The 9,670-nt window shown below is 39.2% G+C and overlaps 1 pseudogene; it reads left to right on the top strand.

Annotated features, from left to right (window-relative positions):
• The first annotated feature begins 2,146 nt into the window (after positions 1-2,146).
• On the top strand, positions 2,147-3,126 carry LOC149187062 (pre-mRNA splicing factor SR-like 1 pseudogene; annotated as a pseudogene).
• Positions 3,127-9,670: the final 6,544 nt, after the last annotated feature.

The raw sequence follows: 9,670 nt of genomic DNA, 5'->3' as shown, positions 1-9,670 counted from the left end.
CTTTTTCGAAGGCCAGACATTAATAAATTTTCATCTGAATGGCTACCATTTTTGGATGCCGCCATTAATGCTACTATGTGGATTGGGCTAAGATCTTGTCTGACAATTTAGCCACAGCCATTCTGAGTTACCAGTCTAAAAGGACTATTTCTCAGAGAATTTACCCCCCTTTCTACTTATCTGCATATGTGATGGATGCAATTTGTTATCATTGAAAATGCTGTAGCCAAAAATTTTTAGCCTGGCTTAAAGAGTGGGTGTTTTCGCAGCGCCTGAATTATTTTTAGTAGTTTCGCAGCGCTACCTGTTTGAGTGGTTTCGTAGCGTGCTACGAAACTGGGGATTTGTTCGAGTTTTCAGTGGAGGCCCAAATCATAGCATGCCTATTGTACACTGGCTACAACTGCTGTGGATGAGGTTGATGTGCTTAAAGGTCTAATGCTGACTAAAGGATATAACTCTGGTGTTGTTGCATACAATGCTCTGATCTATGGATTTTGCAAAACAGGGAAGGCACAACAAGCAACATTGCTGTTAAAAGAAATGAAGTTCCCAAGCGATTACACCTGTTACATGCTCATTAATTATCAATGTGGTAATGGTGCTATCAACAAAACTCTGGAGCTGTATCACTTAATAAAAAAAGAGAGGGCCATGTGGCAGGCAGTGTTTCTCTTAATGCCTTGATTCAAGGGCTTTGCACCACAGGCAGAATAATGGAAACAGAGTATGTTTTACAAAAATGTCAAAAAGGAGCTTCATTCTAGATGATGTCAGTTGTAATCTCTTAATTAAATAATATTGCAAACATAAAATTTGGGTAGAGCAGAATCCTAATGCTTGGCCACCTAGTCCCAGTCTACAGATCTTTCTGAGGACGATGATAATTGTCAAGATATGTTGAGTATGGCAGATGTCTATCTTATCCCATTTCTTTATCTAGCAGTCCCATTGCAATATTTCTGAGGAATTGAAATCAGTCCAGTGCATTCTCATCTGCAGAGTTATTGCAGACAAATGCTGGCCTTTCCCTTTTATCGCCCTATTCAAATTGTCATGAACTTACTAGTGAGTTTTATTTTCAAAATCTTGGCTGAAAGGGCACCCCTTCACCCTGACATTGACAGTTCTGCAACATAAGAGTATTTTGTGTTACATGGAGAAGATCGTTCCCTCTGCAGATGAATTAGCTGTGTCCAAGAAAGCAAGGGTTTAAGGTTATAGATCCTGCTAAGAGAAGTAGTTCCATGCAAATAAAAAGATAAAAACTACGCATAGCTTGTGGATTTAATGCAGGAACATGCTCAAATGGAGGAAAGGATTGTTTTCCCTGCTCTGGAAAGGGCCGAGAAAGGTTTCACTGAAGTTGCAAATGATGAATATGCACGAGATTTCGCACTAGTGAATGACATCCGTGGAAGATTACACGCCAAATTGAGCATGCATGCATTGAATTTAAAAAAAAAAGGGGCATCTTGACACGGCAGGTTATGTCGAGTGGTGGCAGTTGTTTGATAGTATGGTGAATCTATATTTCTGCTCGGCGCTCTCCACGATTCACTTGTAGAGCTTGGCAATCTTAAGCTTCAACGTTTGCCTCTTAAAAGCTTACATACCTTTTGGAAGGAACGAGTATTGGGACACGTTTCACTCAGCATATATTGCTGTACAGAAGCATTTTCGACATGGTTCAGGGTATCATGAAATAGATGCGTTCTTGCAACTCTGTTATACAAGGGAAAACAACTTGTCTTCACAAAATGGATTTGGGGGATGTGCGGCCATATAAACCCTCGTTGTAAGGGTCCCAACTTCGTTCGCCCCACCCAGCCATCTCAAATCTCCAGATGTTTCCTCCGATCGGACTGAATTCGCGTTTCTTGTATATCTGAGATCCAGGGCACCTGTAACTTTGGTGCAGGCTTGATAGTTGGAAGTGGAATCACGTGGGCTATCCTGACCTCAATTTTATGTGAAGTGGTTTCTGTATTTGGCCTTGACCACTGCACAGATACAGACATTGGTGAAAATTGTGTTAGTTAAGTATCTGTTCAGAATATATTACTTAGAACTGGTCATGATATCGGTGCAATGTACATGCATCTTAAAGTGTTTAAATTAATTGGAAATATTAGATAATGTGGGCAGAAGAATTTTCTGAGCTTGCTAAGAGCACAGTAAAGATCATCTAGGAGGATCGAGGGAGAGAGAGGTTCAGTACTCTTACATTCTACCTTGCCAATTCGAAGAATCCCTTGCTGCATTTTATTCGTCTTTTATAACTCGTCATTCACAAAGGAGGACATCAAACTTTGTGCTCAACGAAGTTTATTGGGTGAGAATATGGAAGTACAAACATGTGGAAAGCCTATTGATTCTTTGCTTGAAAAGGTTCTCTGTATGAACATCCTGTCTTCAGATTACTTCAAGGAACTGTACAGGCTGAAGATCTACCATGAAGTTATTGATGAGATCTATAATCAAGTTGATCATGTAGAACCATGGATGACAGGGAATTGTAGGGTCCCGTTTACAGCATTTTGTCTTCTCTACAAATTTTTTACCATGAAGTTGACAGTGAAGCAAATACATGGGCTTCTTAAGCACGAGGATTCTCCATACATAAGATGTATTGGTTTCCTGTACCTGCGTTATGTTGCAGATCCTAAGACGTTATGGGGTTGGGTTGAGCCTTATGTTAAGGACGAGGAGGAATTTTCTCCAGGATCAAATGGAAGGATGACCACAATGGGTGTTTATGTTCGTGATTTACTTCTAGGCCAGTACTATTTTGATACACTTTTTCCTCGCATACCGGTACCTATCATGTGTCAAATTACTGCTCATTTGGAACGAATGAATCCTCCTACTCGGCATGCAGGAGTGACTGGTGATACTAATCACTATGGATCAGATGACACTGCCCGAAGGCCACCATCAGTTAAAGCTGCTTTATCTGTGTAATTTGGCCAGCGTGCACCACATCATGCTTCTACCCGAGATGCCTCACCTGTGCGTCGAACACTGCCTCGTGACAGGAATGGCAGTGATGCTATTCCAAAATCAACCAATGGTGATCGTTATCATGACAGAGAGAGGAGCAGGGATCCTGTTAGGGACTATTAAAAGTACAGTAGAATTTATTACGCATATCACAAGACTGTGTTTTTGAAATCACACAGCAGTTTCGTAGCGCGCTACGAAACTGCTGTAGGTGATGATTTTAAAGTGCAGAGCAGCTAGTGTGATACTGTGAGCGGGAGTTGAGGAAGAGAAGCACCTGTCTATTAATATCACTTACAGCACATCTAAAACATGGCAGCATTCCATACTTGGGGTTATTAAAAGAGCTGAGACATGTTGCTGAACTTTCGGAGAATATTGGGAGACAGAGAACGTTAAAATAGGAGCACATCTTTTGGTCAATTAATGAGCCATCAGCGCTTTCAAGCATCCAAAGTCAGCATTCATTGCATCTGTAGCTCAGCCCTCTTAACCCAAGCAGCGAAAGGACATGTGTCAAGAGCCAGAAAAACATCATGCTACGAGGAGCAAAGATTGTGGATTTTGATTAAATGAAAACCATTTGTAATTTCAGTTTAGCCATTATGTAATTAATAAGTTAGCTATGCACTAGATAGGGATAGTCAATAGCCACCTTCGAGGCTCCCCTCATGCTGGAGGAGGAAGCTCGAGGTGATTTAGTTTGCTTGCCTATATATGGATCAAGGTTGGAGGTAGAAAGGGTTGGACATTTTATACAAAAACAGAGTTATTTGGGCCATTGTAAGACTTGTGACAGTAATAGTAAAACAGTGTTGATTTCTTCTCAAGATTCTCAATGGATTATTGTGTTCAAATATAATGGCTGTGTTTTATATTATATGTTCTTTTACAGCCTTGTTATAGTACAATCACTCAGAATTCATATCCTATGCTCTGACTTCCTGTGTATTTGGCAAGCTGTGGTTTTTATGGAATATGTTTGGACATTTAATGCAAAGAGCCTTGACTTCCATGAAATGACTATGTTTTCTTGTTTACTTAGTGTATGAGACTCCATAGCCCAATGAAGACCAGTTTGACATGTATCCAACCAGCTTTTGCTTTCATGAATGAGTAAAGAGTTAGCCATCTGTTGTAGTGAAGGATTTTTTATTAAGAGTTTGTGAGAGAGCCCTCTCTGATCAAAGAGGCTAATCTTTGATCTAAAGTTAGGTTGAAAGAGTTACATGAAATCTTGCTTGGTTGCAGCCCTCAGTAGTGATTTTGTGATAACACAATTTGTTATATTTCCAAGTTTCCTCTAATGGGTTGGAAATGGACTACTCAAGATCCCTTACCCATTCATATTTATCACAAAGAACTGTGGGATTCCAAGTTCACTCATTTCTACAAGATTTGTCATGGAATCATGTTGCCTCTGTACAAAATGTTGTATGATAAAGACCCTCCAAGATTTTATCCCAAAGCAGAGGTCGATATGCTCCCTGTCACAAGATGGTTAAGAGAAGAACTTTTCACATATGTCAAGGTATTCGGAAGTCTTGCTTCCCCCCATGTTTTACCTTTATATGTTCCTGATAAACTACTGGCATGGGAGATTGCTTATTAGACCTGCGGAGAAGGAGGTATGAGTAAAGATTTGAAGGACAAGAAGAAGGACATTTGGCCACAATTTCCTGTGGCCCTTGGGGCCTTTTCACTATTTGATGTAGGCCATGCATTCAAAGAAGTAAACAACATGTCATGTCTACAATTGTTCAAATTTCCAGGAAGACCGTTCAACCCTTTTGATATTGTTAAGAATTTCACTATTGCAGTCAAAATAAAGGTGTTTTCTAAAGAAGATGATCTTTCTGATGATATGTTCCAACAGAAAAGTACACTTAAAGAAGTTCTGCATTCTTCCCAAATGCGATTCACTCTAGCAGAATTTCAAGAATTCAAAATATACAGAGAGAGGAGGTTAGCTAATATCCCTTTAGATAAATTACGCTTGGAACCCGTGAGGGAACCAACACACAATATCAAGCTCAGTGGAAGTTCAGGAACAAACAGGTCTAAATCTAAGTCCGGGAGAGAAATATCAGAATACTCCAAGAGGTCCGAGAGTGACCATAATAAAAGCGGAGGGTCAGTAAGGGATACTACCTAGTGTAAGGAGCTCCCAAAACAATAGGTTTTGACCTCTCCATAGGTATATCCTCCCCCTATCATCGTCCAACCACCATCAGTCAGAATTGAGTTGGATAAAGAATGGGAGACATTCAATGACTTAATCAATATTGAGGGACAGAGCACAAAAACACCTGAGAGTAATGTACAGACGGTGAATGATATAGTCACAAGAACAATCAGCAATGTCCCAGAAATGGAACATATTCCCATTACCCCATCCTCTGAACTTATGCTCAAAATAGAGGAAATTCCCCCTCTTGATGTATTTTACAGCCCGCAGCATAAGGCCATGATGAGAAGACAAAGAAAGAAAAGGAAATTGGAAAGCGTGCTTTCTCATGATGCAGAACAATTAGATATCCTTTGGCAAGATCCTACTACTGATCCTACTGAAAATCTCACTAAAATATCTCAGATCGCAGGAGCATATGCTTCTGCGACCATTGACAAAGCATCTGAAGTACAAAAAATACTAAAAGAAAAAGAATATCAAATACAAGTTTTGCATCAACAACTACAACAAGCCAGTGCGAACAACGAAGCACAAAAATAGCTTGAAAAACTACAACAGGACTTTCAACAGATGCAGATAGGATACCATAACAGTTTAACAAAAAGAGAAAATCAGTTGCAGGTTATGCAAGAGATGCACAAGGATGATCCTAAGCTTACAGAATTCATTACATAATCCATTTCCTTAAATGATCAACTGCTACAGCAACAAGAAACATTGTGCCAAAGAATATCACAGTGGAGCTCTTATTGCGAAACAAGCGACATAATTACTAATCAAGTCGTGGACTTGCGACATGATTACGATTTAATTGATAGAAGAGTTATTGAATATTTGGCTTGGTAGGAAACAGAGGAAGGGAAAAAGGCAGGCACACCAATAATCAATGACACCCACAAAGAAATGCTCTTTAATAAATGGGATGCACAGATCAGGAAAGCAGAACAAGCAGAGCGGCAGAAGAAGCAGCCACAGCAGCAAATAATGTCATTGACTGCATCAATGAAAATTTACATAGGGCAAATCTAATCTCAGAGACCACTCCAGGATATCTACCAAATGTACAACATCTACAAACAAGCTGGAGACAGAAGGCTCAAGAAAGGGTAGAGTCAATCCAAAGGTTAACCAAGTTGAATTGGGATTCTTACTGGGCGTACTTGGTAAAACCACACAGCCAGTGCATGACTCTCAAATGTATCATCAATTTTGCCAAGAAGATGGCGCCAGCTCTTACCGATTCCGTTTTCACAGGACAGCTAAAGTCGGAAGTCGGCCAGCCAACTCTCCTCAAGCAAATGCTAAACGCTTGCAATTTCAAGGAACAGATACATAGATAGTTAGTTATTAGTTTTAATTTTAGATTCAGTTTTAGTTTTAATTTTTCTTTATTTTTGCTTGAAATGAGGACGATCATTTAAACCGCATCCTACATTTTTGTAATAAATTATTTTTAGAATTAGTTAGTAGTATTTAAACCCTTCTCATGCATTTAGAGAAGGGTCCAGAAATTTATTAAAAACTTGTCCTCAGAACATGCACTTTTGCACCCTTCGAGGAGGTTTTGATGAATGAATGGAACATGATTTATTGATGTCTGTGTTTAATATCTACTACTGATGTTGCACTTTTGTACTCTTAGTGGATGTTGGATTAAGAAGAGATAGATCATTATTGTTGGATCTCACGAGTAGAACTAGTTATAAATGGTACTTTTATCTCTTAACTGTTTCTGCTTATGTGTTATGGTGATATTCATGTTCAATTATTTATATATGAATGCGTGAATGCTTAAGTTATCATTTCGCACTTCTGTACGGTGATAGCTATTTATTTATGCTTAATATATGATAGCTTATTATGTGATATGTTTTTCACAACTATTTCGTCTAACTTTTTATATGAAATGGTTTATCTTTATTGAATTCTTTTCTCATAGCAGTTGAATGATCTTTATTACCAACTGTTATTTGAAATCATTTTAGATCGCATAACGAAAATATTACATCCCGGGTTAGTTTAGAATTAGATATTTTTGTTTATTAGAATACAATTGCATGTTGTTAGATTAGATTTAGAATAAAAAGCATTTTACTTAGGAATCATTAGGAAAGAAATATCAATTCTCAACACACACACACATATTGGGAAACTAGTCCCATATCCCCAGTCGGACCCACTATACCAAATGGAAAAGGAGCTGCTAACCAAGGTCCGGACCGGGTGGGTATCCCCCTTGTTGATACCATTCCGAGAGTAAATCACCCTCACCATCTCCGCCGACTTCTCCATAACATTTAGAATCTTTAAATCTTGAGCAAGAAGTCGAAAGAACAACAACCACTGCCACAAACCCTGACATTTCAGACAAATCTACTATTGAACCTCCTGAAGTTGAATCTTTGATTCATAAACTTCAGCGATTTTCAATATCTCCTCAAAAATCTGATAAATCTCAAGGTAGTGTGACTTCGCAATATAACCCTGCTCATCCTCTCACCAGATTAAAGAGCGAAAAGTTTGGTATTGAGCCAACCGAGTTACCTCTACCTACAAGGAAGAGAGCAAGGAAATCACCTAAAGGGTTTGATAGTGAGACTCTTTCGTCATCATCATCCATCTCAACTTCTCCACTGCGAAGTCAACCATCCACTCCTCCACTTCAAATCATCGTCCACCAGACCACTGGAACTTCAACATCTCCTTCTCAAACATCTGGAACTATAATATCCTCATCTTCTCAACTGCAGGGATCATCTTCTGCGCTTTCCACTGTTAGCAGTTCAACGATGGCCCAAATGCCATGGAATAACCCAGAGGCAGTCTTAATGCCTGCGCCCTTGAGTACAATTACTGGACCATCCCGGAAAATGGTTGCCTAAGTTTAATCCTGAAGCAGGCATGCTAGCAGAAGAACACATAAATAACTTTATGTTATCCATAAATCTCAATGGGGTCACTAATGAAGACGCTGTCGTTCGGCTTTTTCCTTACACTTTGCAAGGAGCAGCCGGATCATGGTATTTCTCATTACCATCCGGGTCTATTACTAGTTGGGATATCTTCCAAGAACAATTCTTGACTAAGTTTGGTGATGACAGGTCCACTGCGACATTAATCAATGACATGTCTAACCTTAGGGCTGAGTCAAAGGAACCTATCAAAGATTTTAACTCACGTTTTAATAAACTGTTGAACAAAATTCCTACTACTTCTAAACCTAGCGAAGAAGTGCGAAGTGAATGGTACATCTCTGCTTTACCATCAAGCATAGCAATCTTCGTTGATAGAGCTAACAAAACAACTTTAGCTGACAATATGAAGGAAGAAATAGCTGGTAGAGAAATGCATCATAGCTCTTGAAAAGAAAAACACCGTTGAAGAACGTAAATCTAAAAGGGTTTCTTTCAAAGAAGATCCAAAGAAAAAACAGCCCAAAGACCCATTTGATTTAGAGGGATTGCAAAAAGTTTTGAAAACCATGTCTAACGAAATGGTTGACATAAAGAAACAAGTAGCAGAGACTTCTTCTAAAAATCCTTACAAGCCTTATAGAAGAAATCCTTCGACTGATTCAAAGCCTCCTAACGCTATTACAAATGCTGAATCAGAGGAAGAAGAAGAGGAAATTGCTACTGACGAACCTACCGATGAAGAAGAAGTTGTAGAGCTACAAGGTATGTGGGATTTCATCCTCCCTGATGAAGAGGATCAAGAGGCATCACCGGTTAGTACTCGAAGTAGAAATCAACTCGATCCTCCTCAACCTACTCCTAAGCCAAAGAGCGCAAGCTCAACGCCTAAGGATAAAGTTGCAGCCAAGAAAATGACATCCAAAGCGACTCAAACAAGCCCAGTCCAAACAAATTCACCAACTCCATCTAAAACATTGATTTTTTCAGATGAAATGGAGTATAACATCATAGAAGATATGAAGAAGACTAGGGCTAACATCACTTTTTATGAATTGAGCAAGTTAAAACATCAGCAAAAGCTCCTTTTGAAAGAATTACATGCAGTACCAGTTGCACCTCTGCCCGCCGCTGTAATCTCGCAAGCTTCCCATGAGATGGGAAGACCTCCAAATACTATGATTAACAAAGTTGATCCAAATGACATCGCTCTAATTGGAGGAAGGTCAAGATCTCATACTCCACCATTTCTTCTTACTTATGAAATTTTCAATAAAAATTTGCATAATTGTTTAGTGGATTCAGGAGCTTCATCCAATATCTTACCTAAATCGATTTGTGCAAAGTTGAACGTTCAACCTCAAAAATCTGTTGTGTGCATAGTGCAGCTGGATCAGTCGCAAGTTGAAGTGATCAGCGAATTAAATCAGGTTACCATAAGGCTGTCATCTAATCCAAAGGTATGTCAAGTTATCGATATTTTAGTTGCAGACATTCCAGAATTCTATGGCTTAATTCTTAGCAGGGATTGGTCAGAAAAACTTCATGGATACTTTGCAACCGA

This window comes from Pinus tabuliformis, chromosome 3_1, assembly GCF_031772625.1.
Source record: "Pinus tabuliformis cultivar Carrire ecotype Pingquan chromosome 3_1, CPIR1, whole genome shotgun sequence".
Taxonomy (NCBI): domain Eukaryota; kingdom Viridiplantae; phylum Streptophyta; class Pinopsida; order Pinales; family Pinaceae; genus Pinus; species Pinus tabuliformis.
This window is presented reverse-complemented; position numbering and strand designations above follow the sequence as displayed.